General features: G+C 50.3%; 8 non-coding genes across 8 annotated transcripts; all 8 read left to right on the top strand.

Annotated features, from left to right (window-relative positions):
* Positions 1 to 870: 870 nt before the first annotated feature.
* On the top strand, positions 871 to 954 carry Trnal-uaa (transfer RNA leucine (anticodon UAA)). The gene has a single exon. It is a non-coding gene; the product is annotated as a tRNA-Leu (tRNA).
* A 1786-nt stretch (positions 955 to 2740) lies between these two features.
* Trnal-uaa (transfer RNA leucine (anticodon UAA)) lies at positions 2741 to 2824 on the top strand. The gene has a single exon. It is a non-coding gene; the product is annotated as a tRNA-Leu (tRNA).
* Positions 2825 to 4610: 1786 nt separating this feature from the next.
* Trnal-uaa (transfer RNA leucine (anticodon UAA)) lies at positions 4611 to 4694 on the top strand. The gene has a single exon. It is a non-coding gene; the product is annotated as a tRNA-Leu (tRNA).
* A 1786-nt stretch (positions 4695 to 6480) lies between these two features.
* On the top strand, positions 6481 to 6564 carry Trnal-uaa (transfer RNA leucine (anticodon UAA)). Its single transcript has one exon. It is a non-coding gene; the product is annotated as a tRNA-Leu (tRNA).
* Positions 6565 to 8350: 1786 nt separating this feature from the next.
* Trnal-uaa (transfer RNA leucine (anticodon UAA)) lies at positions 8351 to 8434 on the top strand. Its single transcript has one exon. It is a non-coding gene; the product is annotated as a tRNA-Leu (tRNA).
* A 1786-nt stretch (positions 8435 to 10220) lies between these two features.
* On the top strand, positions 10221 to 10304 carry Trnal-uaa (transfer RNA leucine (anticodon UAA)). The gene has a single exon. It is a non-coding gene; the product is annotated as a tRNA-Leu (tRNA).
* A 1786-nt stretch (positions 10305 to 12090) lies between these two features.
* On the top strand, positions 12091 to 12174 carry Trnal-uaa (transfer RNA leucine (anticodon UAA)). Its single transcript has one exon. It is a non-coding gene; the product is annotated as a tRNA-Leu (tRNA).
* A 1786-nt stretch (positions 12175 to 13960) lies between these two features.
* Trnal-uaa (transfer RNA leucine (anticodon UAA)) lies at positions 13961 to 14044 on the top strand. The gene has a single exon. It is a non-coding gene; the product is annotated as a tRNA-Leu (tRNA).
* The last annotated feature ends 1006 nt before the right edge of the window (positions 14045 to 15050 follow it).

Raw genomic sequence — 15050 nt, 5'->3', positions numbered from 1 at the left:
GCGGAGCGGGACGAGGGGCGAAGGAAAACCATTCGTAACACGACAGTTCGGAAATTCGACGATCGCGAGCGTTGGAAACACTCTCCTGGGTAAAGAAGACAACTTCCGTGCGGTGTCCGGGTTTCGAACCCGGATCAGCTACTTGGGAAGCAACCATGCTGACCGACACAGCACCACCGCCTTCTGCTACGCGCTGCTTGCGCCGTGATGTGTCGCCTTCCCTCCTGGCGCCAGAGGCCGAAGGCAATCTCGCTGTAGGCGCTCAACGCCGAGTGGAAGGCGAGCACATGTGAACCCGTTTTCCTGGTGCTGCTAGGGCCATATACTGAAACTGAGCGCAGAACTAACTTTTACTGAAGAATCTGCCCTTTAATGCACATCAGGGCGAACACGAAATTTCTAATATGAAGTACTCACTGACGATCCAAAGACGTTTCAGTATGTACGCGTCGGTACCACCGGGGCAGTGCCTAATTATTGTAAAGTGAAGGTCGACAGTTTGAGCCTCACGGGAAGTATTTCATTGGCTTCCCACGAGTGCGTGATGCACAGCGTGGCTGTTGCTAGGAAACGGCCTTATTTGCCGTTGGCCAATATCTAGTTTTCTTTGCATCAATGTGAAAATGTTCCTATTACTAAATACAGTTTTGCTAGTTACAGTTCAAACTAGAAACGACGGAAGAAAGCGGTCCAACGCGCCACATTGCTTCCCGAAAGGGAGGGTGCATTTTCTACGCCATGTCTGACATTGCGTCTTAAATTTTCTAAAACTGACATAATTCCATCCTACCGAAAAAAGAAACAGATTTCGCAGTGAGGTTCTTTGAGATATTGCTAGAGATGGAAGTCTCTGGAGCTCTTGCCTCGCACGTCAGATTGGCCGAGCGGTCTAAGGCGCCAGATTTAAGCTCTGGTTCCCGCAAGGGAGCGTGGGTTCGAACCCCACATCTGACAAAGCATTTTAAACATTCTGAAACTAACATACTCCCTTGATCTTACAGAACAAGTAAATTATGCAGGAACACGCCGCAGATTTTACTAGAGACGACAGTGACAGCCCGAGCGGTCGAAAAGAAATAGCGGAACATACTTTTCCTGCGTCGAGGTTTAGCTCTTCTCACGGACGTTTCCGTTGTTGTTGTGCTGTGGCTCTGGGTTCCAAGCGACAGCGAGAAAACCTCAACAGCAACGCATACGTGTTTAAATGAATCTTAAGGCCTTAATAAAGATAGATGAAACGGTGGTTCAGGTGCTGGAGTTCTGAAGCGGCCGTATTGCGTGGGCAGTATGCTCACTAAGTTAATGTGTCATGCTAACAACGGGAAGGCTATGGGTTACATCCCACCAAGGGATATTCCATATTGCTTCCCTAAAAGGCAGCGCGAGAGACTGCCAGGCAAATCCCAAGTGATCTGTACAAGGACTGAGATGTCCGCACGTCTGGAAACGTTCTCGCCGACTTGTGTGCCACGCTGACGACGCGGGTTCTCGTCCGATCACCGAAGTTAAGCAGCGTTTTTGCGTGCTTAGTACACGGCTCAGTGGCTAACTAGGAAGTCTGCGTGCTGTTGGAATCTTTTATTTTGCCTTTTCCCTTAGTTTTCGGTGTTGCTGCGCGGTAATGATACGGTCCAGCACGCTGACCCCTCTCTTGCCTCTCGGGACGCAAATTCGCGAACCTGCGGCCACAGTCAAATGAAAGGGTCCGTTGTGCGTTTGTCGAGTTGGTCTCTCCCAGTCGTTTCTAGCGCCCTTCCTCTACATATACGACCATTTGCAAGCGTCAGCTTTCGCGTCAGCCGAGCAAAGTCGAGACAAGTCGACACATGGGGACACACGATGCTGTGAATCGCAATCCGCACTAGCCTACGCGGAGCGGGACGAGGGGCGAAGGAAAACCATTCGTAACACGACAGTTCGGAAATTCGACGATCGCGAGCGTTGGAAACACTCTCCTGGGTAAAGAAGACAACTTCCGTGCGGTGTCCGGGTTTCGAACCCGGATCAGCTACTTGGGAAGCAACCATGCTGACCGACACAGCACCACCGCCTTCTGCTACGCGCTGCTTGCGCCGTGATGTGTCGCCTTCCCTCCTGGCGCCAGAGGCCGAAGGCAATCTCGCTGTAGGCGCTCAACGCCGAGTGGAAGGCGAGCACATGTGAACCCGTTTTCCTGGTGCTGCTAGGGCCATATACTGAAACTGAGCGCAGAACTAACTTTTACTGAAGAATCTGCCCTTTAATGCACATCAGGGCGAACACGAAATTTCTAATATGAAGTACTCACTGACGATCCAAAGACGTTTCAGTATGTACGCGTCGGTACCACCGGGGCAGTGCCTAATTATTGTAAAGTGAAGGTCGACAGTTTGAGCCTCACGGGAAGTATTTCATTGGCTTCCCACGAGTGCGTGATGCACAGCGTGGCTGTTGCTAGGAAACGGCCTTATTTGCCGTTGGCCAATATCTAGTTTTCTTTGCATCAATGTGAAAATGTTCCTATTACTAAATACAGTTTTGCTAGTTACAGTTCAAACTAGAAACGACGGAAGAAAGCGGTCCAACGCGCCACATTGCTTCCCGAAAGGGAGGGTGCATTTTCTACGCCATGTCTGACATTGCGTCTTAAATTTTCTAAAACTGACATAATTCCATCCTACCGAAAAAAGAAACAGATTTCGCAGTGAGGTTCTTTGAGATATTGCTAGAGATGGAAGTCTCTGGAGCTCTTGCCTCGCACGTCAGATTGGCCGAGCGGTCTAAGGCGCCAGATTTAAGCTCTGGTTCCCGCAAGGGAGCGTGGGTTCGAACCCCACATCTGACAAAGCATTTTAAACATTCTGAAACTAACATACTCCCTTGATCTTACAGAACAAGTAAATTATGCAGGAACACGCCGCAGATTTTACTAGAGACGACAGTGACAGCCCGAGCGGTCGAAAAGAAATAGCGGAACATACTTTTCCTGCGTCGAGGTTTAGCTCTTCTCACGGACGTTTCCGTTGTTGTTGTGCTGTGGCTCTGGGTTCCAAGCGACAGCGAGAAAACCTCAACAGCAACGCATACGTGTTTAAATGAATCTTAAGGCCTTAATAAAGATAGATGAAACGGTGGTTCAGGTGCTGGAGTTCTGAAGCGGCCGTATTGCGTGGGCAGTATGCTCACTAAGTTAATGTGTCATGCTAACAACGGGAAGGCTATGGGTTACATCCCACCAAGGGATATTCCATATTGCTTCCCTAAAAGGCAGCGCGAGAGACTGCCAGGCAAATCCCAAGTGATCTGTACAAGGACTGAGATGTCCGCACGTCTGGAAACGTTCTCGCCGACTTGTGTGCCACGCTGACGACGCGGGTTCTCGTCCGATCACCGAAGTTAAGCAGCGTTTTTGCGTGCTTAGTACACGGCTCAGTGGCTAACTAGGAAGTCTGCGTGCTGTTGGAATCTTTTATTTTGCCTTTTCCCTTAGTTTTCGGTGTTGCTGCGCGGTAATGATACGGTCCAGCACGCTGACCCCTCTCTTGCCTCTCGGGACGCAAATTCGCGAACCTGCGGCCACAGTCAAATGAAAGGGTCCGTTGTGCGTTTGTCGAGTTGGTCTCTCCCAGTCGTTTCTAGCGCCCTTCCTCTACATATACGACCATTTGCAAGCGTCAGCTTTCGCGTCAGCCGAGCAAAGTCGAGACAAGTCGACACATGGGGACACACGATGCTGTGAATCGCAATCCGCACTAGCCTACGCGGAGCGGGACGAGGGGCGAAGGAAAACCATTCGTAACACGACAGTTCGGAAATTCGACGATCGCGAGCGTTGGAAACACTCTCCTGGGTAAAGAAGACAACTTCGGTGCGGTGTCCGGGTTTCGAACCCGGATCAGCTACTTGGGAAGCAACCATGCTGACCGACACAGCACCACCGCCTTCTGCTACGCGCTGCTTGCGCCGTGATGTGTCGCCTTCCCTCCTGGCGCCAGAGGCCGAAGGCAATCTCGCTGTAGGCGCTCAACGCCGAGTGGAAGGCGAGCACATGTGAACCCGTTTTCCTGGTGCTGCTAGGGCCATATACTGAAACTGAGCGCAGAACTAACTTTTACTGAAGAATCTGCCCTTTAATGCACATCAGGGCGAACACGAAATTTCTAATATGAAGTACTCACTGACGATCCAAAGACGTTTCAGTATGTACGCGTCGGTACCACCGGGGCAGTGCCTAAGTATTGTAAAGTGAAGGTCGACAGTTTGAGCCTCACGGGAAGTATTTCATTGGCTTCCCACGAGTGCGTGATGCACAGCGTGGCTGTTGCTAGGAAACGGCCTTATTTGCCGTTGGCCAATATCTAGTTTTCTTTGCATCAATGTGAAAATGTTCCTATTACTAAATACAGTTTTGCTAGTTACAGTTCAAACTAGAAACGACGGAAGAAAGCGGTCCAACGCGCCACATTGCTTCCCGAAAGGGAGGGTGCATTTTCTACGCCATGTCTGACATTGCGTCTTAAATTTTCTAAAACTGACATAATTCCATCCTACCGAAAAAAGAAACAGATTTCGCAGTGAGGTTCTTTGAGATATTGCTAGAGATGGAAGTCTCTGGAGCTCTTGCCTCGCACGTCAGATTGGCCGAGCGGTCTAAGGCGCCAGATTTAAGCTCTGGTTCCCGCAAGGGAGCGTGGGTTCGAACCCCACATCTGACAAAGCATTTTAAACATTCTGAAACTAACATACTCCCTTGATCTTACAGAACAAGTAAATTATGCAGGAACACGCCGCAGATTTTACTAGAGACGACAGTGACAGCCCGAGCGGTCGAAAAGAAATAGCGGAACATACTTTTCCTGCGTCGAGGTTTAGCTCTTCTCACGGACGTTTCCGTTGTTGTTGTGCTGTGGCTCTGGGTTCCAAGCGACAGCGAGAAAACCTCAACAGCAACGCATACGTGTTTAAATGAATCTTAAGGCCTTAATAAAGATAGATGAAACGGTGGTTTAGGTGCTGGAGTTCTGAAGCGGCCGTATTGCGTGGGCAGTATGCTCACTAAGTTAATGTGTCATGCTAACAACGGGAAGGCTATGGGTTACATCCCACCAAGGGATATTCCATATTGCTTCCCTAAAAGGCAGCGCGAGAGACTGCCAGGCAAATCCCAAGTGATCTGTACAAGGACTGAGATGTCCGCACGTCTGGAAACGTTCTCGCCGACTTGTGTGCCACGCTGACGACGCGGGTTCTCGTCCGATCACCGAAGTTAAGCAGCGTTTTTGCGTGCTTAGTACACGGCTCAGTGGCTAACTAGGAAGTCTGCGTGCTGTTGGAATCTTTTATTTTGCCTTTTCCCTTAGTTTTCGGTGTTGCTGCGCGGTAATGATACGGTCCAGCACGCTGACCCCTCTCTTGCCTCTCGGGACGCAAATTCGCGAACCTGCGGCCACAGTCAAATGAAAGGGTCCGTTGTGCGTTTGTCGAGTTGGTCTCTCCCAGTCGTTTCTAGCGCCCTTCCTCTACATATACGACCATTTGCAAGCGTCAGCTTTCGCGTCAGCCGAGCAAAGTCGAGACAAGTCGACACATGGGGACACACGATGCTGTGAATCGCAATCCGCACTAGCCTACGCGGAGCGGGACGAGGGGCGAAGGAAAACCATTCGTAACACGACAGTTCGGAAATTCGACGATCGCGAGCGTTGGAAACACTCTCCTGGGTAAAGAAGACAACTTCCGTGCGGTGTCCGGGTTTCGAACCCGGATCAGCTACTTGGGAAGCAACCATGCTGACCGACACAGCACCACCGCCTTCTGCTACGCGCTGCTTGCGCCGTGATGTGTCGCCTTCCCTCCTGGCGCCAGAGGCCGAAGGCAATCTCGCTGTAGGCGCTCAACGCCGAGTGGAAGGCGAGCACATGTGAACCCGTTTTCCTGGTGCTGCTAGGGCCATATACTGAAACTGAGCGCAGAACTAACTTTTACTGAAGAATCTGCCCTTTAATGCACATCAGGGCGAACACGAAATTTCTAATATGAAGTACTCACTGACGATCCAAAGACGTTTCAGTATGTACGCGTCGGTACCACCGGGGCAGTGCCTAATTATTGTAAAGTGAAGGTCGACAGTTTGAGCCTCACGGGAAGTATTTCATTGGCTTCCCACGAGTGCGTGATGCACAGCGTGGCTGTTGCTAGGAAACGGCCTTATTTGCCGTTGGCCAATATCTAGTTTTCTTTGCATCAATGTGAAAATGTTCCTATTACTAAATACAGTTTTGCTAGTTACAGTTCAAACTAGAAACGACGGAAGAAAGCGGTCCAACGCGCCACATTGCTTCCCGAAAGGGAGGGTGCATTTTCTACGCCATGTCTGACATTGCGTCTTAAATTTTCTAAAACTGACATAATTCCATCCTACCGAAAAAAGAAACAGATTTCGCAGTGAGGTTCTTTGAGATATTGCTAGAGATGGAAGTCTCTGGAGCTCTTGCCTCGCACGTCAGATTGGCCGAGCGGTCTAAGGCGCCAGATTTAAGCTCTGGTTCCCGCAAGGGAGCGTGGGTTCGAACCCCACATCTGACAAAGCATTTTAAACATTCTGAAACTAACATACTCCCTTGATCTTACAGAACAAGTAAATTATGCAGGAACACGCCGCAGATTTTACTAGAGACGACAGTGACAGCCCGAGCGGTCGAAAAGAAATAGCGGAACATACTTTTCCTGCGTCGAGGTTTAGCTCTTCTCACGGACGTTTCCGTTGTTGTTGTGCTGTGGCTCTGGGTTCCAAGCGACAGCGAGAAAACCTCAACAGCAACGCATACGTGTTTAAATGAATCTTAAGGCCTTAATAAAGATAGATGAAACGGTGGTTCAGGTGCTGGAGTTCTGAAGCGGCCGTATTGCGTGGGCAGTATGCTCACTAAGTTAATGTGTCATGCTAACAACGGGAAGGCTATGGGTTACATCCCACCAAGGGATATTCCATATTGCTTCCCTAAAAGGCAGCGCGAGAGACTGCCAGGCAAATCCCAAGTGATCTGTACAAGGACTGAGATGTCCGCACGTCTGGAAACGTTCTCGCCGACTTGTGTGCCACGCTGACGACGCGGGTTCTCGTCCGATCACCGAAGTTAAGCAGCGTTTTTGCGTGCTTAGTACACGGCTCAGTGGCTAACTAGGAAGTCTGCGTGCTGTTGGAATCTTTTATTTTGCCTTTTCCCTTAGTTTTCGGTGTTGCTGCGCGGTAATGATACGGTCCAGCACGCTGACCCCTCTCTTGCCTCTCGGGACGCAAATTCGCGAACCTGCGGCCACAGTCAAATGAAAGGGTCCGTTGTGCGTTTGTCGAGTTGGTCTCTCCCAGTCGTTTCTAGCGCCCTTCCTCTACATATACGACCATTTGCAAGCGTCAGCTTTCGCGTCAGCCGAGCAAAGTCGAGACAAGTCGACACATGGGGACACACGATGCTGTGAATCGCAATCCGCACTAGCCTACGCGGAGCGGGACGAGGGGCGAAGGAAAACCATTCGTAACACGACAGTTCGGAAATTCGACGATCGCGAGCGTTGGAAACACTCTCCTGGGTAAAGAAGACAACTTCCGTGCGGTGTCCGGGTTTCGAACCCGGATCAGCTACTTGGGAAGCAACCATGCTGACCGACACAGCACCACCGCCTTCTGCTACGCGCTGCTTGCGCCGTGATGTGTCGCCTTCCCTCCTGGCGCCAGAGGCCGAAGGCAATCTCGCTGTAGGCGCTCAACGCCGAGTGGAAGGCGAGCACATGTGAACCCGTTTTCCTGGTGCTGCTAGGGCCATATACTGAAACTGAGCGCAGAACTAACTTTTACTGAAGAATCTGCCCTTTAATGCACATCAGGGCGAACACGAAATTTCTAATATGAAGTACTCACTGACGATCCAAAGACGTTTCAGTATGTACGCGTCGGTACCACCGGGGCAGTGCCTAATTATTGTAAAGTGAAGGTCGACAGTTTGAGCCTCACGGGAAGTATTTCATTGGCTTCCCACGAGTGCGTGATGCACAGCGTGGCTGTTGCTAGGAAACGGCCTTATTTGCCGTTGGCCAATATCTAGTTTTCTTTGCATCAATGTGAAAATGTTCCTATTACTAAATACAGTTTTGCTAGTTACAGTTCAAACTAGAAACGACGGAAGAAAGCGGTCCAACGCGCCACATTGCTTCCCGAAAGGGAGGGTGCATTTTCTACGCCATGTCTGACATTGCGTCTTAAATTTTCTAAAACTGACATAATTCCATCCTACCGAAAAAAGAAACAGATTTCGCAGTGAGGTTCTTTGAGATATTGCTAGAGATGGAAGTCTCTGGAGCTCTTGCCTCGCACGTCAGATTGGCCGAGCGGTCTAAGGCGCCAGATTTAAGCTCTGGTTCCCGCAAGGGAGCGTGGGTTCGAACCCCACATCTGACAAAGCATTTTAAACATTCTGAAACTAACATACTCCCTTGATCTTACAGAACAAGTAAATTATGCAGGAACACGCCGCAGATTTTACTAGAGACGACAGTGACAGCCCGAGCGGTCGAAAAGAAATAGCGGAACATACTTTTCCTGCGTCGAGGTTTAGCTCTTCTCACGGACGTTTCCGTTGTTGTTGTGCTGTGGCTCTGGGTTCCAAGCGACAGCGAGAAAACCTCAACAGCAACGCATACGTGTTTAAATGAATCTTAAGGCCTTAATAAAGATAGATGAAACGGTGGTTCAGGTGCTGGAGTTCTGAAGCGGCCGTATTGCGTGGGCAGTATGCTCACTAAGTTAATGTGTCATGCTAACAACGGGAAGGCTATGGGTTACATCCCACCAAGGGATATTCCATATTGCTTCCCTAAAAGGCAGCGCGAGAGACTGCCAGGCAAATCCCAAGTGATCTGTACAAGGACTGAGATGTCCGCACGTCTGGAAACGTTCTCGCCGACTTGTGTGCCACGCTGACGACGCGGGTTCTCGTCCGATCACCGAAGTTAAGCAGCGTTTTTGCGTGCTTAGTACACGGCTCAGTGGCTAACTAGGAAGTCTGCGTGCTGTTGGAATCTTTTATTTTGCCTTTTCCCTTAGTTTTCGGTGTTGCTGCGCGGTAATGATACGGTCCAGCACGCTGACCCCTCTCTTGCCTCTCGGGACGCAAATTCGCGAACCTGCGGCCACAGTCAAATGAAAGGGTCCGTTGTGCGTTTGTCGAGTTGGTCTCTCCCAGTCGTTTCTAGCGCCCTTCCTCTACATATACGACCATTTGCAAGCGTCAGCTTTCGCGTCAGCCGAGCAAAGTCGAGACAAGTCGACACATGGGGACACACGATGCTGTGAATCGCAATCCGCACTAGCCTACGCGGAGCGGGACGAGGGGCGAAGGAAAACCATTCGTAACACGACAGTTCGGAAATTCGACGATCGCGAGCGTTGGAAACACTCTCCTGGGTAAAGAAGACAACTTCGGTGCGGTGTCCGGGTTTCGAACCCGGATCAGCTACTTGGGAAGCAACCATGCTGACCGACACAGCACCACCGCCTTCTGCTACGCGCTGCTTGCGCCGTGATGTGTCGCCTTCCCTCCTGGCGCCAGAGGCCGAAGGCAATCTCGCTGTAGGCGCTCAACGCCGAGTGGAAGGCGAGCACATGTGAACCCGTTTTCCTGGTGCTGCTAGGGCCATATACTGAAACTGAGCGCAGAACTAACTTTTACTGAAGAATCTGCCCTTTAATGCACATCAGGGCGAACACGAAATTTCTAATATGAAGTACTCACTGACGATCCAAAGACGTTTCAGTATGTACGCGTCGGTACCACCGGGGCAGTGCCTAAGTATTGTAAAGTGAAGGTCGACAGTTTGAGCCTCACGGGAAGTATTTCATTGGCTTCCCACGAGTGCGTGATGCACAGCGTGGCTGTTGCTAGGAAACGGCCTTATTTGCCGTTGGCCAATATCTAGTTTTCTTTGCATCAATGTGAAAATGTTCCTATTACTAAATACAGTTTTGCTAGTTACAGTTCAAACTAGAAACGACGGAAGAAAGCGGTCCAACGCGCCACATTGCTTCCCGAAAGGGAGGGTGCATTTTCTACGCCATGTCTGACATTGCGTCTTAAATTTTCTAAAACTGACATAATTCCATCCTACCGAAAAAAGAAACAGATTTCGCAGTGAGGTTCTTTGAGATATTGCTAGAGATGGAAGTCTCTGGAGCTCTTGCCTCGCACGTCAGATTGGCCGAGCGGTCTAAGGCGCCAGATTTAAGCTCTGGTTCCCGCAAGGGAGCGTGGGTTCGAACCCCACATCTGACAAAGCATTTTAAACATTCTGAAACTAACATACTCCCTTGATCTTACAGAACAAGTAAATTATGCAGGAACACGCCGCAGATTTTACTAGAGACGACAGTGACAGCCCGAGCGGTCGAAAAGAAATAGCGGAACATACTTTTCCTGCGTCGAGGTTTAGCTCTTCTCACGGACGTTTCCGTTGTTGTTGTGCTGTGGCTCTGGGTTCCAAGCGACAGCGAGAAAACCTCAACAGCAACGCATACGTGTTTAAATGAATCTTAAGGCCTTAATAAAGATAGATGAAACGGTGGTTCAGGTGCTGGAGTTCTGAAGCGGCCGTATTGCGTGGGCAGTATGCTCACTAAGTTAATGTGTCATGCTAACAACGGGAAGGCTATGGGTTACATCCCACCAAGGGATATTCCATATTGCTTCCCTAAAAGGCAGCGCGAGAGACTGCCAGGCAAATCCCAAGTGATCTGTACAAGGACTGAGATGTCCGCACGTCTGGAAACGTTCTCGCCGACTTGTGTGCCACGCTGACGACGCGGGTTCTCGTCCGATCACCGAAGTTAAGCAGCGTTTTTGCGTGCTTAGTACACGGCTCAGTGGCTAACTAGGAAGTCTGCGTGCTGTTGGAATCTTTTATTTTGTCTTTTCCCTTAGTTTTCGGTGTTGCTGCGCGGTAATGATACGGTCCAGCACGCTGACCCCTCTCTTGCCTCTCGGGACGCAAATTCGCGAACCTGCGGCCACAGTCAAATGAAAGGGTCCGTTGTGCGTTTGTCGAGTTGGTCTCTCCCAGTCGTTTCTAGCGCCCTTCCTCTACATATACGACCATTTGCAAGCGTCAGCTTTCGCGTCAGCCGAGCAAAGTCGAGACAAGTCGACACATGGGGACACACGATGCTGTGAATCGCAATCCGCACTAGCCTACGCGGAGCGGGACGAGGGGCGAAGGAAAACCATTCGTAACACGACAGTTCGGAAATTCGACGATCGCGAGCGTTGGAAACACTCTCCTGGGTAAAGAAGACAACTTCGGTGCGGTGTCCGGGTTTCGAACCCGGATCAGCTACTTGGGAAGCAACCATGCTGACCGACACAGCACCACCGCCTTCTGCTACGCGCTGCTTGCGCCGTGATGTGTCGCCTTCCCTCCTGGCGCCAGAGGCCGAAGGCAATCTCGCTGTAGGCGCTCAACGCCGAGTGGAAGGCGAGCACATGTGAACCCGTTTTCCTGGTGCTGCTAGGGCCATATACTGAAACTGAGCGCAGAACTAACTTTTACTGAAGAATCTGCCCTTTAATGCACATCAGGGCGAACACGAAATTTCTAATATGAAGTACTCACTGACGATCCAAAGACGTTTCAGTATGTACGCGTCGGTACCACCGGGGCAGTGCCTAAGTATTGTAAAGTGAAGGTCGACAGTTTGAGCCTCACGGGAAGTATTTCATTGGCTTCCCACGAGTGCGTGATGCACAGCGTGGCTGTTGCTAGGAAACGGCCTTATTTGCCGTTGGCCAATATCTAGTTTTCTTTGCATCAATGTGAAAATGTTCCTATTACTAAATACAGTTTTGCTAGTTACAGTTCAAACTAGAAACGACGGAAGAAAGCGGTCCAACGCGCCACATTGCTTCCCGAAAGGGAGGGTGCATTTTCTACGCCATGTCTGACATTGCGTCTTAAATTTTCTAAAACTGACATAATTCCATCCTACCGAAAAAAGAAACAGATTTCGCAGTGAGGTTCTTTGAGATATTGCTAGAGATGGAAGTCTCTGGAGCTCTTGCCTCGCACGTCAGATTGGCCGAGCGGTCTAAGGCGCCAGATTTAAGCTCTGGTTCCCGCAAGGGAGCGTGGGTTCGAACCCCACATCTGACAAAGCATTTTAAACATTCTGAAACTAACATACTCCCTTGATCTTACAGAACAAGTAAATTATGCAGGAACACGCCGCAGATTTTACTAGAGACGACAGTGACAGCCCGAGCGGTCGAAAAGAAATAGCGGAACATACTTTTCCTGCGTCGAGGTTTAGCTCTTCTCACGGACGTTTCCGTTGTTGTTGTGCTGTGGCTCTGGGTTCCAAGCGACAGCGAGAAAACCTCAACAGCAACGCATACGTGTTTAAATGAATCTTAAGGCCTTAATAAAGATAGATGAAACGGTGGTTCAGGTGCTGGAGTTCTGAAGCGGCCGTATTGCGTGGGCAGTATGCTCACTAAGTTAATGTGTCATGCTAACAACGGGAAGGCTATGGGTTACATCCCACCAAGGGATATTCCATATTGCTTCCCTAAAAGGCAGCGCGAGAGACTGCCAGGCAAATCCCAAGTGATCTGTACAAGGACTGAGATGTCCGCACGTCTGGAAACGTTCTCGCCGACTTGTGTGCCACGCTGACGACGCGGGTTCTCGTCCGATCACCGAAGTTAAGCAGCGTTTTTGCGTGCTTAGTACACGGCTCAGTGGCTAACTAGGAAGTCTGCGTGCTGTTGGAATCTTTTATTTTGTCTTTTCCCTTAGTTTTCGGTGTTGCTGCGCGGTAATGATACGGTCCAGCACGCTGACCCCTCTCTTGCCTCTCGGGACGCAAATTCGCGAACCTGCGGCCACAGTCAAATGAAAGGGTCCGTTGTGCGTTTGTCGAGTTGGTCTCTCCCAGTCGTTTCTAGCGCCCTTCCTCTACATATACGACCATTTGCAAGCGTCAGCTTTCGCGTCAGCCGAGCAAAGTCGAGACAAGTCGACACATGGGGACACACGATGCTGTGAATCGCAATCCGCACTAGCCTACGCGGAGCGGGACGAGGGGCGAAGGAAAACCATTCGTAACACGACAGTTCGGAAATTCGACGATCGCGAGCGTTGGAAACACTCTCCTGGGTAAAGAAGACAACTTCCGTGCGGTGTCCGGGTTTCGAACCCGGATCAGCTACTTGGGAAGCAACCATGCTGACCGACACAGCACCACCGCCTTCTGCTACGCGCTGCTTGCGCCGTGATGTGTCGCCTTCCCTCCTGGCGCCAGAGGCCGAAGGCAATCTCGCTGTAGGCGCTCAACGCCGAGTGGAAGGCGAGCACATGTGAACCCGTTTTCCTGGTGCTGCTAGGGCCATATACTGAAACTGAGCGCAGAACTAACTTTTACTGAAGAATCTGCCCTTTAATGCACATCAGGGCGAACACGAAATTTCTAATATGAAGTACTCACTGACGATCCAAAGACGTTTCAGTATGTACGCGTCGGTACCACCGGGGCAGTGCCTAAGTATTGTAAAGTGAAGGTCGACAGTTTGAGCCTCACGGGAAGTATTTCATTGGCTTCCCACGAGTGCGTGATGCACAGCGTGGCTGTTGCTAGGAAACGGCCTTATTTGCCGTTGGCCAATATCTAGTTTTCTTTGCATCAATGTGAAAATGTTCCTATTACTAAATACAGTTTTGCTAGTTACAGTTCAAACTAGAAACGACGGAAGAAAGCGGTCCAACGCGCCACATTGCTTCCCGAAAGGGAGGGTGCATTTTCTACGCCATGTCTGACATTGCGTCTTAAATTTTCTAAAACTGACATAATTCCATCCTACCGAAAAAAGAAACAGATTTCGCAGTGAGGTTCTTTGAGATATTGCTAGAGATGGAAGTCTCTGGAGCTCTTGCCTCGCACGTCAGATTGGCCGAGCGGTCTAAGGCGCCAGATTTAAGCTCTGGTTCCCGCAAGGGAGCGTGGGTTCGAACCCCACATCTGACAAAGCATTTTAAACATTCTGAAACTAACATACTCCCTTGATCTTACAGAACAAGTAAATTATGCAGGAACACGCCGCAGATTTTACTAGAGACGACAGTGACAGCCCGAGCGGTCGAAAAGAAATAGCGGAACATACTTTTCCTGCGTCGAGGTTTAGCTCTTCTCACGGACGTTTCCGTTGTTGTTGTGCTGTGGCTCTGGGTTCCAAGCGACAGCGAGAAAACCTCAACAGCAACGCATACGTGTTTAAATGAATCTTAAGGCCTTAATAAAGATAGATGAAACGGTGGTTCAGGTGCTGGAGTTCTGAAGCGGCCGTATTGCGTGGGCAGTATGCTCACTAAGTTAATGTGTCATGCTAACAACGGGAAGGCTATGGGTTACATCCCACCAAGGGATATTCCATATTGCTTCCCTAAAAGGCAGCGCGAGAGACTGCCAGGCAAATCCCAAGTGATCTGTACAAGGACTGAGATGTCCGCACGTCTGGAAACGTTCTCGCCGACTTGTGTGCCACGCTGACGACGCGGGTTCTCGTCCGATCACCGAAGTTAAGCAGCGTTTTTGCGTGCTTAGTACACGGCTCAGTGGCTAACTAGGAAGTCTGCGTGCTGTTGGAATCTTTTATTTTGCCTTTTCCCTTAGTTTTCGGTGTTGCTGCGCGGTAATGATACGGTCCAGCACGCTGACCCCTCTCTTGCCTCTCGGGACGCAAATTCGCGAACCTGCGGCCACAGTCAAATGAAAGGGTCCGTTGTGCGTTTGTCGAGTTGGTCTCTCCCAGTCGTTTCTAGCGCCCTTCCTCTACATATACGACCATTTGCAAGCGTCAGCTTTCGCGTCAGCCGAGCAAAGTCGAGACAAGTCGACACATGGGGACACACGATGCTGTGAATCGCAATCCGCACTAGCCTACGCGGAGCGGGACGAGGGGCGAAGGAAAACCATTCGTAACACGACAGTTCGGAAATTCGACGATCGCGAGCGTTGGAAACACTCTCCTGGG

The sequence above is a fragment of the Schistocerca serialis genome, chromosome 7, assembly GCF_023864345.2.
Source record: "Schistocerca serialis cubense isolate TAMUIC-IGC-003099 chromosome 7, iqSchSeri2.2, whole genome shotgun sequence".
Taxonomy (NCBI): Eukaryota; Metazoa; Arthropoda; class Insecta; order Orthoptera; family Acrididae; genus Schistocerca; species Schistocerca serialis.
Note: the sequence above shows the minus strand (reverse complement) of the source record. Positions and strands in the feature narration are given on the sequence as shown.